The sequence below is a fragment of the Dermochelys coriacea genome, chromosome 1 (genome assembly GCF_009764565.3).
Source record: "Dermochelys coriacea isolate rDerCor1 chromosome 1, rDerCor1.pri.v4, whole genome shotgun sequence".
Lineage (NCBI taxonomy): Eukaryota > Metazoa > Chordata > Testudines > Dermochelyidae > Dermochelys > Dermochelys coriacea.
The window spans coordinates 285,681,056-285,698,100 of NC_050068.2; the positions used below are offsets into that span (position 1 = coordinate 285,681,056).

Below are 17,045 nucleotides of genomic sequence, written 5' to 3' on the forward strand. Positions count from 1 at the left end.
AAAAGTTAAGAGTTCTCCTTTTGGCATCCAGCTGAAAGTAGTTAGCATTATAGCACCATGTCTCAGGAAGCCTGAGGTAGCAAATTTTAGGAAAGGCCTTGCGGGTGGAGGCTGACTCTGCTTGACACCACTTCAAGAGATTGCCAGTTTTTGAATTGCAAGATGAGAAAGAGAGAAAAGGAAAGAGGTAAAGAAAGGGAGAGATGGAGTGAAGGACCTGGAAGGATGCAGAATGAGAGAAGAGGAGGGTCTCCAACAAACTCCTTTTCTGGTGAGTAAATTTGCATTGTCAAACATCCCCCCTTTTCTCCTGTTCTGCAGGAAGCACCACAACAGCTATCAGCTGTGTCAAGCAGATTCCTCAGAAAGAAGGTGGGCAGGCTTACCCAAGGGGTAAATTGCAATACTTTAAACCTTTACACAGAAGTCCTGATCACTCAATAACAGTTGGTGAAGGCAAGCAAAATACCAAATTCAAGAAACTTCTAATTTTTTATTACTTTTATTATTATTATTTGCATTGAATATTTTTGATGACAAATAAGAACAGGACAGGGGAGAATAACGATATATAGATAGGATAATCCTTTAATCCAAAAATTCTTTCAGTGGTCCTGCTTAATGTGTCATATAGTGCTCCATTCTTATCTGATCTTTTGGGCGTATACCATCTGAGTACCATGAAGGCACCACAACTGCATGCATTATTCACTGTGCATTGCAAAATCACTCCAAAGATTTTCATACCAGACGACACACACTAACATTTCTCACATATGGCTTATTCCAATTATACCTAAAGTCCTGATCCTACAAACATACATGTACTTAACTTTAAGCACATGATCAGTCCTATTGAGACTGCAAATATAATTTTCATCCACTTTAAGCCACAGCAGTGTAAGGAGACCTTAGTATAAAATAAATCAGGCCCAATCGGACTACTCACATGCTTAAATTTAAGCTGGAAGCCGATGAGGATGGGGATACTGTGATCACCAGAGAGAGGAGGAACAGGAGGAATTCCACATAGCTAGAAATATCCAACTGATACCAGGTCCTCAGTGTGGAAACTACAGAAGATATCCTTGAAGATCCAGCCATTGGAATGGAGAAGTGTACATGAAACACATGTGGAGGTTACTGTGCCCAAAAGTAAATCAAGCATGTCTACACAGGGATCTCCAACCATCCAAGGAAGACAGACAACCTTGTGGAGGGTCCTATAACAAGAAGAATGAAAATAACATTCTGCAAGGAATAAGTGCTCAGCAGGACAGTATGCTGTCTTCCCAGAGCTAAGATGTCACTCTGAGAATAGATAAGCTTCTGAAGTCAACTGCGTGCCATTGGTGACGGTGCACATCGGCATCATGTTGTAGTATTTCTCACATGTTACTTGATGACTTCAGAGATCTCAGGGAGATGCTGAAGGAGAAGCGTGCCTAAGTGATCTTCTTGGAGATCTTTCCTGTCCCACAAGTGAAGGAAAACAAAAGGCAGAAGATTCTGGAAGTGAAACTGTGGCTAGGTAAGTGGTGTAAGGTCGAGGGTTTTGGTTTTGTGGAACATTGGTCAACCTTCTATGGGGATGGGAGCTGTACAGTTTGGATGGCCTCCATCGCAAATGAAGGGGAACCAATCTTCTAAGGAGCAAGTTGGCTAGACTAGTCAGAAAGCCGTAAACAAAAAAGTGGAGGGTGAGAATAGAGAAGAAATGAGCACTCATTTAGCACAAAGTCATGATTTTGAGAATAAAATTAATAAAAAAAAACGAAAGGAAAAGAAGACAAGAAATTCCTTAATTACCTGTACACCAATGCCCAGAGCCTGGGTAAGACACAAAAGAAATTGGAATTGCTCATTTGTGAGTATAAATTCAATCAAGTTGGTTTTACTGAAACCTGGTGGGATGACTGACATGACTGGAATGTTAAAATCAATGGTTACATCATATTTAGGAAGATTTGAGGGGCAAAAGGAGAAAGAGAGAAATGACATTACCTGCTTCCAACTCACAATTCAATAGTAAATGATCCTGAATGCTTATGCATCAATGTCCTAATAGGTTAAGCACAAGATGGGATACCAGCTGGTATTTCCTACAGCCCACCAAATCACATTAGAGAACAGGATGATCAATGAGTTAGGCATGTGTCTAAATATCTAGGGAAAAATACTGCATGATTATGGAGGACTTCAATTTGAGTGACATAGGCTGGAGATCATATGCTGCCCATATTAAAACATCCTAATTTCTAATTATAATAGATGCCAATTTCCTAAATCAAAAAAGTGTTGCCTCCAACATGGGGAAATACTTTATTAGACCTCATCTTGACAGATAAAAAGAAATTGATCACAGAAGTAAAAGTTAGTGGTAGCTTAGGTAGGAGTCATCATAACTTGATTACATTAGTTATGTGTAAATAGAACAAAGTCCAAACAAGTGCTGTATGTACTTGGTGCCAATTATACGTTCATAGATTCCAAGGCCAGAAGGGACCGTTATGATGATCTAGTCTGACCTCCTGTATAACACAGGCCATAGAACTTTCCTAAAGTAATTACTAGCATTTATCTTTTAGAAGAACTGCTAATCTTGATTTTAAAATTGCCAGTGATGCAGAATTCACCATAACCCTTGGTAAATTATTACAGTTGTTAATTACCTTCATTGTTAACAACGTACACTTTATTTCGGTGTGAATTTGTCTAGCTTCAACTTCCAGCCATTGGGTCATGTTATCCCTTTCTCTATTAGACTGAAGAGCCAATTATCAAATATTTGTTCCCCATGCAGGTACTGCAATCAAGTCACCTCTTAACCTTCTATTTTAAGCTAAGTAATATATATGTTACAGAGATATATATAAACACACACAAAGAGCCAATTTCACAAAGCTCAAAACAACCATGAACCAGATCAGTTGCGAGAAAGAATTTAAATAGAATTATGTGAATGATAATTAGAAATTGTTTAAGAACATTTTACTAGATGCCTAAAGGCCACAACCCTATAAGTGAGAAAGAAGGCCATGCTGATCATAAAAACAACCTGGCTTAGAGGGGAAATGAAGATATATATTTTATTTTTTTATAGCTAACACATCAAAGAAAGGGAAAGTTGATAGTAATTAATGTAAATCAGAAGCTTGGAATTGTAGAAAACTGATAAGGGAAGCAAAAGGACACAAGCAGAAGACGATGGTCAGCAGAGTTAAGGACAATAAGGAGTGTTTTAAGTATAATAGGAACAAAAGAAATCCTAACAATGGTATTGATCCTTTACTAGATGGTGATAGTAGAATTGCCAATGATTTCTACCTTTTCTGCAGTCATGTTCAATAAATATTTCTGTTCTATATTTTTTGGAGGAAAAAAACAGATATATTCATATCATATGAGGATAGTGAAATATTTGCTATTTCAATAGCTACTAAAGGTCAGGACAACTTGCAGCCAAGAGTTTTAAAAGAACTGTTGATAAGGTCCTTGGAGCATTCACACTGATTTTCAGTAAGTCTTGGAACACTGAGGAGGTTCCAGAAAACTGAAAGAAAGCAAATGTTGTGTCAGTATTTCAAAAAAAGTAAATGGAATGACCCAGATAATTATAGGCCTGCATCTTAACATTGATTCCAGGCAAAATAATAGAATGGCTGTGTAATAGTCCTCACAAGAGGATCTGGTTGGGGAGCGTGGCCTAATGGTCATGGTTGCAAACCTGACTGCCAAGGATGTTGTCAGGAGGGGAGCCCAAGCCCTCTCACTCCACAAGGCTCCAACCCAGGGCTCTTTGGGCTACCAGCAGGCTGGCAATCCAGGCTACTTAAGGCTGTCCTCCCTGGGCCTCTTCCTTTCATCTCCACACTGGGGTCAGCTAGGTCCAAAGCTTTCCCCTTGTGGGGAAATCCAAACCACAATAAGTAAAGGGGGTTACCAATGTCCAAGGTCCACAGGATATTTCCCTTTCTGGCTGTCTCTGCAGTAGCTCCTCCCTTCCCTCAGGGAAGGCCCCTCTGGGCAGTTGTGTCAGAGCCTTTAGGCTTCCCTCTGCTCTGTGCTGCTGGAGCTGTGGTCTGTAGGTCTGCTTACCTCCATCTCTACCACCCAAATGAGCTCGTTCCCTGTCTTTTAATTCTTCCAGCAGATGGAGCATTTAGGTGGGGTGGGGTGGGGCTGGCTGAGCCCAAAATAATCCCTTTACCCCTTGTCGCCAAGTGTGGGGTTTGTACACCCCATCACAGGCTGTTATGGGATTCAATTAATAAAGAATTAAAGGAGAGTAATATAATTAATGTCAATCAATATGGGTTTATGGAAAACAGATCCTGTCAAACTAACTTACTCACTTTTTTTTTATGAGGTTACAAGTTTTGTTGCTAAAGATAATGACCTCACCACACACTAAGCAGTAGGAGCTATTTTCTGGCTTGTAAGAAAAGGTGTGTGGCCCCTTTAAGGGCTAGCTACCCAAAGAGTGACTTGCTGTGGCAGCTTCAGACAATATCAATGTGGGGACACTGACCCATGGGCCCCATCCCCAGGTGACCAGAAGAGAGGCAAGGGACCCTTTAGGTCCACGCCAGCATAGGAAATGCCCTGTTTTACCTGGACCATGCCATGTTATACCCAAGGAGGTAGTCAAATATCAAGTTTTGTCATGCTCGACAATTGGCATTACGCTAGTCACTCCTTTCTTGGCGGGGAGGGGGACAGGGAAGGATTTTTTCCCCTCACTGCCAGATTGGCCAAGGAGAGCTGGGGTGGAGGTTTTACTTTTCCCATAGTGGGTTGGGGGCTTAGTTGGGGTGAACATGAAATTGGGGTTAGGCAAGGATGTCGCAACTCATTATGTGAACTTGGAGCAGATGTTCAGTGCAGATAGTCTGTAGGGAAGGGATATGATGATCAAATAAAATGGACTGGTAAAGGATTTAAAGGAGGTATTCTTTAAAGAAGTGGAAATGGCAGAGGCTCAGGGCTTCTACAACTAGTACAGCAGGGAGCCAATCCCCTGTCCCTCCTTTATAGCCTCTTCTTAACCCTCATTGAGGGGGAAGTGTGATAAAGTCCAGCAGCAGATTGGCTGGGGACCAGGATGGGTAAAGGTAGAGGGCTGACAGGAGCTTCCCCCCAGGTATATGTAAATGATTATGGACCTACATGCACTGGGCACTTTTATCCGCCAGATAGTCCCTGACATTTAGGAATAAAGTTGCAGACCAATTAAACCACATCCAGTGTCTCCTGTCCTTTTTCCGGCACAGCCAGACACTAGTGTTCATGTAATATATTTTGACATTTTTAAGGCATTTGACATGGTACTGAACTATGTTCTGATTAAAAAACTAGAACAATCCAAATTTAACATTGCACACATTTCAATGGAGCAATGACAATTTATACTCGCCCCCGTATTTCCTTGAACTTCTTAGTTAAAGGCCACATTGCAGTATTTTTATAGGAAGGTGGTTTGGTTTTGTATGCCTTTGTTCTGATTCTCACTGAGATGCTTGAAAATATTTTATTTTTATAACCAATTTTGTTCTTTTCTATTTGTCCAACATTGATAATTTTTTCTGTTCACATTTCAAGTGGCTTTAAAACAAACAGGGCTGTGTTTGTTAATACCTTCAAAAAGTACTGAACCTCCTCTAGCTATCCAGAATGAAAAGCCACAACCGGAACTTGTTCTTTGTGGTTATTCCAATACAAATTTCTCTCACTCCCCATTTTATTCTTCTGCGAGGCTTCAAAGGCTATTTGAAAGAATTTTAATACATCCTTCTTCAAGGAAGATAAATATGGTAGTGTACTCTGCATTAGCGACTCAGCACACCTCCTGTTGTTCTCCTGTATCCTGGACATCCAGTTTGATGTTACCTTGCTGGTGCTAGAATAGCAATAGCCTCCACTTATTCTAAGGTACAAACCACTATGGGCTTCAGTGCAACTAGCCAGTCAGCCCATGTGCAGAAAAGAAAGATGGACTTATCAACAGGGGGTGTTTTTTTCCAGAAGTGGCTAAGGGCTATAAATGAATTGCCCTTTCATTTACAAATGAGTGTTCGGTGTTGCAATGACAACTCAGGAATTTAAGTGAAAGGAAATTTGTTCCTGAGAGAGTGTAAAAGAAGAAACACAGTTAGGACTTATCATTTCAAAGCCTCCAGCAACTGAAATAGCTAATGGAAATCTTCAGAAGCATCACACAGAGGATGAGCAATCCCCAAATCACAATTTTCCTGCCTCTTTAAGCTCCTCTTAAACATATCCATCCATTTGGCATTAGCATACTTTTCTCCCAGAAGTTCCATATTAATTAAGGTGCCTAATAGATAATGAATGGGCTATTTTCACTTGATAGCCACTTCATTCATTTTTCAATGCAGATATACAGAATATTTTAAAAAGCGTATTTTGTGATTATTGCAAAAGTGCAAGGAACTTTCCCTGAAACTCTGGTGATTCTGATTCCCAGTGTTTTGCTACCAATGCTACTACCTAGCCACAGAAGGTTCCTTCCACCATTGTAGTGGATGTAAATCCTAGAGATACTGCTCCCCAAAGTGCAAGGTTCTTAAAAAAAATTCAAAAAAAAAAATCAATGCAGAGTCAAAGAGATGGCTGACTGGAACAATGATGAAACTCCAATCAGTACAGCATTGTAAAGACCATAGTTATGGAAGCATGTCTCTCCACTCCTGAATCTTGGCAACGGCATCCTCGTTTCTTCTACAGAATATTCAAGTTTCTCCTCCTCGTCTTCTAGGCTCTTCATATACCCTATTTTTGAAAAACTTGGCCATTATTTATGTGTTTAATCCTTATCCTACTTTTCTTTCTCTACTTCAGCCACTGCATGTTCTAGGATTGTTTAATTTAGACCTTACAGCCTCCTGGGCAGGTACCACATTGTTTTATAATCCCCACCAAGCTACGGTGTTATGTGATGTAAAAGTTTATTAATACAACTATTAATAACAAGTCTCCCAAATCATTTTGCATTCAGGTCCCTTCCTTAGCTTTTTCAAAACATGAATTGAAGCCCCATCTCTTCTGTGAAGAATTCCAGCTCCACACGGTCTGTGTGTCCTGTATTGCCTCATATTGCTTGAGTATCCAACTGAGCTGTTAGGCACAAGCTCTTTATGTCAGGGACTTGTTTTGCCCAGTCTACTTTTGTACGACTCCAGACATCCTGAAAGCACTACATAAAGTGGCCCAACAGAATCCTGACTGGAGCCTGCAAAGGAAAGTCTGCCTAGAATGGAATCACAAGCAGCCCACAAGTACCTCACTGCTGGCAGACTTAGTGCTGGCTGGCACAGACAAGAAAGCAGGCAGAGCCAGTGAGGGTGGAAGAGACTAAGCTAGGGTGCACAGAAGATGCGCTGAGTTAGTACATGTCAATGAGCATTTGCCAGCAGTTTCCAGATGTAAAGTAATGTTCCCTTGGCAGTACCAGTGCTTTCTTTCCCTGGGGTGAACCTAACTCCAGTACAGCTCTTTCTGTGGAACAGAAAGGGAGTATTTTGGAGATAATAGGATGGTGGCTTATCTAGATATGCTGACTTCACAGGCACTCCTTCCAGAATATTTCATTCTAATTATGTATCAATAAATCAATAGGTAAAAGGCACAGAATCTGAGGTGAATTGAAGTGATTGTCATTAATGATGTTCAAGCTTTTGCTTAGTCACCACTATAAAGCAGTCTTCAATAAAAACTAATGCTCATTATGTTTTGAAAAGTGGCCAAAATTACGCCCATTATTTTTATTAGCATGACACTTCTGGGAACCAAGATAGCTGCTCATTTTCTTTTTAATTTAAAATGTACTAAACAGAAGTAATATTTGAATATGCAAATAAATACAAAAATACAAAGTATCATTTTAGCCTTCAACAAGTGGCAACGTTAGGATTAGTCTATAAGAAGCCTTCAAGGATTAAAAGTGTTAAAAATGACATGCATTAACTGTATACTCAGTTTCAAACACTAATAAAACCGAAGGGCCAAACTGTGCCTGTTCTCTTGTGGCAGAAAAAGAGTTGGGAAAGATGCTAGCCTTTCATTAGCCTTTCCTACTGGTAAATGACCTCATCTCTTCCTAATCTGATAAACAGAGCTGACTCCCTTCCTGAGGTAGTGCACTTCATACATCCTGTTTTTGAAAAACTTGAAAAATATCCTCTGCTCAGAATATTCATTCATTCATTCATTCATGACTCCAAAGTGAATATCTCTTTGACCATATTTATGAGCCTTTCACACTCACTTTCCATGAATATCCAAGCATTCAAGCTTCCACAAGTATAAAATCACAAAAAACCCTATTTTAAATTGACTTGCTGTGTTTGTTACTCAAATCACATGATACCGTTTCTGTTCAGAGTGACTAATTTAACTAACACATAGACAAATGCTAACTAAGTATTTGCCTAAATCATATTTCATGTAGTGTTGGTTAATCCCATGAGAAAACAGAAATAGCATCATGCAATTCCTATAATAATAAACACAGCTTCTGTTGACACCTCCCTCTTATCTATGTTGTGCTCAGCAGTTGTGAGATGGAATGCTGCAAATATTCTCTGGAGCAAAACACATGGAAATTTGTCTCTAGCATTATGCTACATTATTACTATTATTTACAATCAAAGTCCTGTAATGTGCTAGGTGCCTAACATTACAGAAAAGACCAGTTCTTGACCTCAAAGAACTCAGAGTTTCATTTCTAGTGTTGACAGTTTCTCTTGTTGTTGTGGCATGCACAAATACTGAAGCCAGAGGCAATTGTCTTAAGGGACTGGAAAGGGACTGAAGATGTCATTGGTGTCTATTCCTCTGGGCACAGGAGAGAGTACAGATGCCAGGAGTTAAGAGCTCTGACTGCTGGTGGCTGGGGATTGTGCATAAAAGCACAGCTAATGAGGGTGACTAAGGGGAAAGCTATGATATCTCTTAATTTTTTTTTCAGCAAAGTCACAGTGACTAAACTTCTTACTAAAACCATGTGTTTTCCCCCTAGGTCAAAATATTTTTGAGATAAGAATTTGGAAAAAAATGTATTAGGAATTTATTTTACTAGAGTCCCATATCTCAAAACACTAAGCTGAATCATCTCAAAGTTGCACAAAATAATAAACTTTGCTACAGGCCACACACCATCAATGAAAACATTTAAAGTGAAAATTCACAGAATTTAAAGTGAAGCCCCTGGAGGCAAGAGGATAACTCTCAGAACATTGCAAGAGAGAACAAAAGACAAGAGGACTTGCAGCCAGAAGAATAGGAGGAAGGCTGGAGAATCACACCAACACCAGGAAGAGCCAGAGCTATGTGACTGGTGACTCCCTACTAAGAAGAACAGACAGGGCTGTCACCAGAGCTGATCCATAAAACAGAAGGCTGTTTTCTCTGCCAAAAGCTAAGATACTTAAAGAAATGGAGGCTCAGGTGATCTTCAGTGGGATTCTACCTGTCTCTAGAGGAGAAGAACAAAGGTGAGACAAGATTATAATGCTCAACAGAAGGCTCAGCCAGTGGTGCTATAAGGAAGGCTTTGGGATGTTCAACCACTGGAAGGCATTCATGGACATGGGATGGACTACACCTGACGAGGAAAGGAAATAGACTTCTGGGATGGAGGTTGGCACAACCGATTAAAAGCTTTAAAATAGGAACTTGGGGGAAATGCTCTTCTAAACTCTACCCAATTCTAATATTGACCAGAAGGAAAATCAAGAAAGAGAGAATACAGAAATGGGGAAAGGAACAGAAGTGGGTAGGAAAATGAACATTAAGAGGAAAGATAATGCCAATACCACTGACACTAACAGTCAGGTAAGCGATACTGGCAGTAGAATGACTGTATCCAATCGGGCGAGGAATGTGGGTGAAGCCAAGCAGCTACAACTAAGATGTCTGTACACCAGTGCAAGGAGCCTGGGTAATGAAATGGAGGAACTGGAACTTCCTGACTGTTGGAAGTGAAACCAAATATTACAGGGATAACAGAAACATGGTAGAATAGTAGTCATGACTGGAGTACAGGTATGTGCTGTACAGGAAAGACAGAAATAAAGACAAAGTTGGTGGAGTAGCATTGTATAGTAATGATTAGGTAGACTGTAAAGAAATTAGAAGTGAAGGAATGGATAAGACAGAGTTTTAGGTTTGGGTCAAAATCACTTTGGAGAAGAAAACTAACAGGCTCCCCTGGGATACTGCTTGGGGTATGCTACAGACTACAGGATCTGATCTGGATATGGCTGGAGACCTCTTTAATGTTTTTAACAAAATAAATACTACTGGGAATTGTGAGAGTATGGGAGATTTTAAACTTCCCAGATATAGATTGGAGGACAAGTGCTACTAATAATAGTAGGACCCAGATTTTGCTGGATGTGATAGCTGACAGATTTCTTCACCAAATAGTCTCCAAATTTACAAGAGGTGATTTCATTTCAGATTTGGTATTGGTGAGCAGTGAAGACCTCATAGAAGAGCTGGTTGTAGGCATCAACCTTGGTTTGAGTGATCATGAGCTCATTCAGTTCAAACTAATGGAAAGATAAGCAAAAATAGATCTGCAACTAGGGTCCTTGATTCCAAAAGAGTTAACTTAAAATAATTAAGAGAATTAGTTAGGAAATGGACTGTACTGAAGAACTCGAGGCTCTGAATGTGGAAGAGGCTTGGAATTACTTTAGGTCAAAGTTGCAGAAACTATCAGAAACCTGTACCCCAAGCAAGGGGAAAACTTTGTAGGGAAGGGTTGCAGACCAAGTTGGACGAGGAAGCAACTCAAACTGCTTATTAAGAGAAAGCAGAAAGCCTACAAGGAATGGAAAATTGAATGGATCACCAAGGAAAGCTATCTCTCAGAGGTCAGAAAGTATAGGGATAAAGTGAGAACTGCCAAAAGCAGAGTTAGACCCTGTGAAGGGAATTAAAACCAATAATAAAAGGTTTTACAGTCATATAAATAAAAAGAAAACAAGGAAAGAAGAAGTGAGACCACTAAGTACTGAGGAAGGTGCTTCCCTCTCGATGGGGAACGGTATGGCTGAGGCAGGGACACACGCATAGGTCCCTACATGGGTTTTCCCCGAGACTGGGGTAACACAGGAGCCAATGGGGGCAGCACCAGGAGCACCAGGATCTCCTGAGCTGCTTGAAGGGCTTCGGGCGTCGACGGCACCTGAAGCTGGCCGGGACCTGCACCTGGACAGTAAAGATAATCTAGGCATGGCCCAACACCTAAACGAATACTTTGGTTTTTAATAAGGGTAATGAGGAGCTTAGGGGTAGTGGCAGAGTGTCTATGAAATGAGGATATGGAAATAGAAATTACCACATCAGAGGTGGAAGTCAAACTCAAACAGCTTAATGGGACTAAATTGGGGGGTCTAGATAATCGCCACCCAAAAATATTAAAGTAACTGGCACATGCAATTGAAAGCCCAATAGCAAACATTTGTAATGACTCTGTAAACTCAGGGGTCATACCCTATGACTGGAGAATTGCTAAGATAATACCTATTTTTAAGAAAGGGGGAAAAGTGATCCAGGAAACTACAAGCCTGTTAGTTTGACCTCAATTGAATGCAAGGTCTTACAACAAATTTTGAAAGAGAAAGTAGTTAAAGACATAGAGGTAAATGGTAACTGGGATAAAATACAAGATGGTTTCCCAGTGATCCACACCTCATGCTACCCAGTACCGAGACGTCGAACGGGACCAGGAGCTACTATGAGCCAGTTGCCCGATCAGGCCCGGGATTGGTCCCCAGTGTTTGCCTGCCTCTCCCATCCTGAGGCCTGGTGGCTGTGGGCAGGCAAACACTGGCAGGATGTCCCTCTCGATGGGGAATGGTACGGCTGAGGCAGGGACACACGCATAGGTCCCTACGCGGGTTTTCCCCAAGACTGGGGTACCAGAGGAGCCAGTAAGGGCAGCACCGGGAGCATCAGGATCTCCTGAGCTGCTTGAAGGGCTTCGGGCATCGACAGCACCTGAAGCTGGCCAGGGCCTGCACAGTTATCTGGAGTCACAGGCAAGGCATGGGATGGGCTGCACTGCTCAACTTGAGCGGGGGGCCTGACTTCCTTAGGGGGATGTTGAGCTGCCCCACAAGAGTCTTGGCTCATCCCCTGCCCTTTCCTTTCCCCTACAGGAGGTAGGAGATCTTCCCCTCACAGTCTTTTTTGACTACTTGACTGGAGCTGCGGAGGGAGACCAGCTCGTGTTCGGTGCTGGGGCACCACTGCGCATGGAGGTCACAGTGCTCGGTATTGAGTTGGACAGCTGCTCTGGTGCCAAAGTGAGTGCCAACTCCATTAGGAGCACTCTTAGACGGATATTGGGCTTCTTTGTTTGAAGGACTTTCAGATATGGCACTTGTCACTTATGTGCCCTTCACTTAAGCACCTTAGGCAGCTGGTATGGTGATTCCTGATGAGCATAGGCCATTTGCAGCAATCACCGGACTTAAAGCTTGGGGACCGGGGCATGCCAGTCCCGTTCAGGACTAACTGAGAGTTTGAGAACTACTACTAAGGGTAACTAAGAAAACTATTAACTATGTATAATTATTTTACAGGATTTCAAAGTTCGCAAGAACAGACAAGGAATCATACTAACTGAAGCAGCAGACATTCCAGCACCCTCACTGGTGGCAAGAAGGAACTGAGGATGGGAGGAGGCAGCAGTGCCCCTTATACCATGCCATGCAGGCACCACTCCAGGGGCACCAGAGCTGGTCCCCTACAGATACTGCTGAGGGAAAAGCTTCCGGCACTGGTGCATATGGTGAGCACACACACCTAATATGGAATGGACATGAGCAAGCACTCGAAGAAGAACAAATGGATATAAACTGGCGATCAACAAGTTTAGGCTTGAAATTAGATGAAGGTTTCCAGCCATCAGAGGACAGAAGTTCTGGGACAGCTTCCAAGGGGAGAAATGGGGCCAAAAAAATCTAACTGGTTTCAAGACTGAGCTTGATAAGTTTATGGAGGAGAGGTATGGTGAACCTGTTTACAGTGACGTGTAGCTGATCGATCTGTGACTGCTAGTAGCAAATATCCCCAACACACGAGATGGTGAAGGCTCTGAGTTACTACAGATAATTCTTTCCCAGGTGTCTCTGATTGTAGGGCCTTTCAGAAATGTTCAGGGTTCATGTTTGGGATCAGGAAGGAATTTTCCTCTGGGTCAGATTGGCAGAGACCCAGGTGGGTTTTCACCTTCCTCTGCAGCATGGGGCAAGGTCACCTGAAGGTTTAAACTAATGTAAATGGTGGATTCTCTGTAACTTGAAATCTTTAAATCATTATCTGAAGGACTTCAATAACTCAGCCAGAGGTACTGGGTCTATTACAGGAGTGGGTGGGTGAGGTTTTGTAGCCTGTGATGTGCAGGAGGTCAGACTAGATGATCATGATGCTCCCTTCTGGCCTTAAAAGTCTATGAGTCTATTTATTTATTTATTTTTAGAACTTCAAAGTGAGAATTTTGATAGAATAAATGGTCACAACCTGAACTACTGAAATGCATCTGCCCAAACTTAACGGTTGCAGCAATGATAACAGTAGGTACAGGGTGTTACACTGCTGTCAGTACTAGCATTATTAGTACAGCACTAACCCTATTCTGCAATCTCCCAACCATGAACCTTTAGTCCTCAAAGGCAGTTTCAGGAAAAAGGGTGTCTTAACCAATCCAAACCCCCTGGAATCAATAGTGCGGGATGAAATTCACAATGACACTCCCAACTGGCTCACACTTAGGAATATGTAGCTAATGAAAGAAATCTCAGTCTCCTCCTAGTTCCTGCTCATCTGCACCTTGCACTGTACCAAAGAAAGGCAGAACTTCTGAATTGGCTCCCGCACCCCTAATGCTCTGCTTCCAGCTTTGCAGAAAATGTTTTAATAAAGAAAGAAGAAACATTCTCTCAATTCAACTTCAAAATACACACATACACACACATACTCTTCTCGGTAGAGCAGCTAATTCTCTCCTGAGGGTTTGTTTTTAAACTTGTCATTATTTTTAGAGTATTATGTACTACAAGACCAATTACATAGGACTGTTCAAAAATGTCACTACTGCTGAATGTACGATTATTGACAGGACACTGCTTTAAAATATACATCAGTAACATTTTGTTTTTGTTTTTCAGCTCAGGTTCCGAGCTACAGGTCTGTCTGATCCTGTGGGGTGCTGGCTTCAGTCAAACTTGAGGACCCTCAACAACTTGGTCAGCAATTTGCAGGATAGGATTGAGCCTTTTGTTTTCAGTCACATCTATCAAGGTTAAGCTAGTGCTCCATGGATTGATATTTCCTGCTTTGTTTGCATTGATCCTCTGCTGCTACCTGTTTTTTTTGTTTTGTTTTGTTTGTTTTTTTTATTGGAAATAATACCAATTATAGCAGTCTCAGACTCGTGGGGAGCCTTTGCTTAATCTCACTCACAGCACCAGGAGGGCGACACACTGCCCGATCAGAAGTGAAGCAATAGATGATAAAGAGGGGAGAAGAAACGGAATCAAAGCCATCCCATGCTGTCTTAACCAGGGGATGCCGAAGCAGGCATTGACAAATAGTAGCCATAGGGAACTTACGATTGTTTAAGTCCTACTCTCCCAGCAAGTGCAAGGCCATGAAGATAGTGCTTTAAAAAACCCTTTAGGTAAAAATGAGGATGAATCTTGAAATATTAGAAGGAAAGAAAAAGATATTTCCTTTTTTCTTTCTCTCTTTCTCTTTCTTTTTCTTTTTGTCTTCTCTTACAATGAAAAAGAAAAAAAAACCCAGTGGCTTTCAATCCACAGCACTTAGCTGGAGAGGTTCATGGGGGCTTGCATAAGCCTCTTGATAATAGAGTCAGACTTTAGGCTTATGAAGGAGAATCCCAGCTTTCTTTAAAAAGAGTTTCTAGCTATTTTTCTTGTGAAGCTAGCCTTGACAACAAACTGATACAATCATGTCTCTACGGCTGAAAGGATCAAGCAACTGGGCTCCACTTCTGCAACAAAAGGCTGGGGATGGACCTGAGAGAGAGAAAGAGAGAATCTCACACACAAACACACTTCTAATATGTGTCACTTTTGGGGTGTATCTCAGAGTCATCTGAATAACCCTCCCAAATGCCTTAGGCCAACCTTGCACATAGAAATAGGAATTGCAATTGCATATCAGACAAGTGGACAGTCTAGGCCAGTATCCTGCCTTAGCCAGGACCAGATGCTTCATAAAATCATAGAACTGGAAGGGACCTCGAGAAGTCAACTAGTCCAGTCCCCTGCACTGCCTGGAGGGATATGACTCTGTGAGCACCAAATCGCGAATCTTTTCCACTTGGCTAGGTAAGTCACTCTGGTTGAAGGTTTCCTGCTACCCAGAAGAACCTCCCTAATGAGGTCTGAGCATGTGAACTCTAGCAAGTTCAACCACGCAGCTTCCAAGCCATGAGGTGGAGACACTTGAGACTGGGGTGTTGAAGACTTCCGTGATATTGAGTGATGAGGTTCGAAATTAGCAATAGAGTAATTGGAGTATCCACTGATAGCTCCAGTAGCATGGTATACCATGGTATACCGGGCCGGTGCCACCAGGATCACTGAGGTTCCGTCGCTCCGGATTTGAGGAGCACCTTGTGAATCAGCGGTAGAGGAGGGAACGTGTAGAACAGGCAGTCCTTCCATGGAAGCAGAAACGCGTCTGCGAACGAATCCGGGCTGTGGTTCAGGAAGGAGCAGAATTGTAGGCACTTCCTGTTGGCACTTTTGGCAAACAGATCGATCTATGGAACTCCCTACTGCTGGAAGATATTGTTTATTACATCCACGTGGATAGACCACATGTGATTGTGAAAAGACCTGCTGAGGTGGTCTGCTAATTCATTCTGCTATCCTGGAAGATAGGACGCTTCCAAAAGTATGGAGTGTGTTATGCAGAACTCCCAGAGCTTGAGGGCTTCCTGACACAGGGGAGAGGAGCGTGCGTTCCCCTGTCTGTTCCTATAAAACATTACTGTTGTATTGTCTGTCAGGACTGATATAAACTTGCCCTCCAGGAGAGGCAGAAAGGCCTGACATGCCAGGCAGACTGCCCTGAGCTCCCTTACATTGATGTGAAGCATCAGTTCCTACATAGACCAGAGGTCCTGAGTTCTGTGCTCCCCAAAGTATGCCCCCCTCCCATGGCCGAGGCGTTGGTTGTCAGACATAGGGATGGATGGGGTTTGGAAAACACGACCCCTGCGCACACCAAGTGTGGGTCGAGCCATCAGTGAAGAGACATGAGAACCTCCAGTGGAAGGGTCACCACCATGTCTAGACTGTGCCTGCTTGGTCGATACACCGATCCTAGCCAAGCTTGGAGAGGTTTGAGTCTGAGCCTCGTATGTTGCACTACATATGTGCAAGATGCCATGTGCCCTAGGAGTTTTAAGCAACTCCTACTGTAGTTATAGGGAATCGATTGAGGTCCTATATGATGTCGTGACTGGCCTGGAAGTGGGATTGAGGCAGGAACACTCTGGCCTGTATTGAGTCTAGCACTGCCCCATGAACTTTATTCTCTGAGTAAGGGTGAGCATTGACTTTTGAGTGTTTAGGTGGATTGAAGGTGGATCTTATGAGGGAGACATGCTCATCCACTTGTGTTCTGGACCGGCCCTTGACTAACCAGTTGTCTAGGTAAGGAAATACCTGAACCTGCCTTTTCCACAAAAAAGCAGCCACGACAGACATACATTTGGTGAATACCCGAGGTGCTGATGATAGGCCGGACGGTAGTACTGTGAATTGGCAGTGCGAACTCCTGACTGTAAACCTTAAGAAGAACCTGTGGGGTGGGATTATGGAAATATGGAATTGCACATCTTTCAAGTCGAGGGCGGCATACCAATCTTCTGGATCCAGGGATGGGATGATAATAGCCAAAGAGACCATTCGAAACTTTCGTTTCTTCATGAACCTGTTGAGATTGCACAGGTCCAAGATGGGTCTGAGGCC

The 17,045-nt window shown here is 42.3% G+C and overlaps 1 protein-coding gene across 2 annotated transcripts in view; it reads right to left on the reverse strand.

The window, feature by feature from the left end:
• The window catches only part of TRHDE (thyrotropin releasing hormone degrading enzyme), a 340,833-nt gene that overhangs the window by 191,663 nt on the left and 132,125 nt on the right, over positions 1–17,045 (reverse strand). The window lies entirely within an intron of this gene.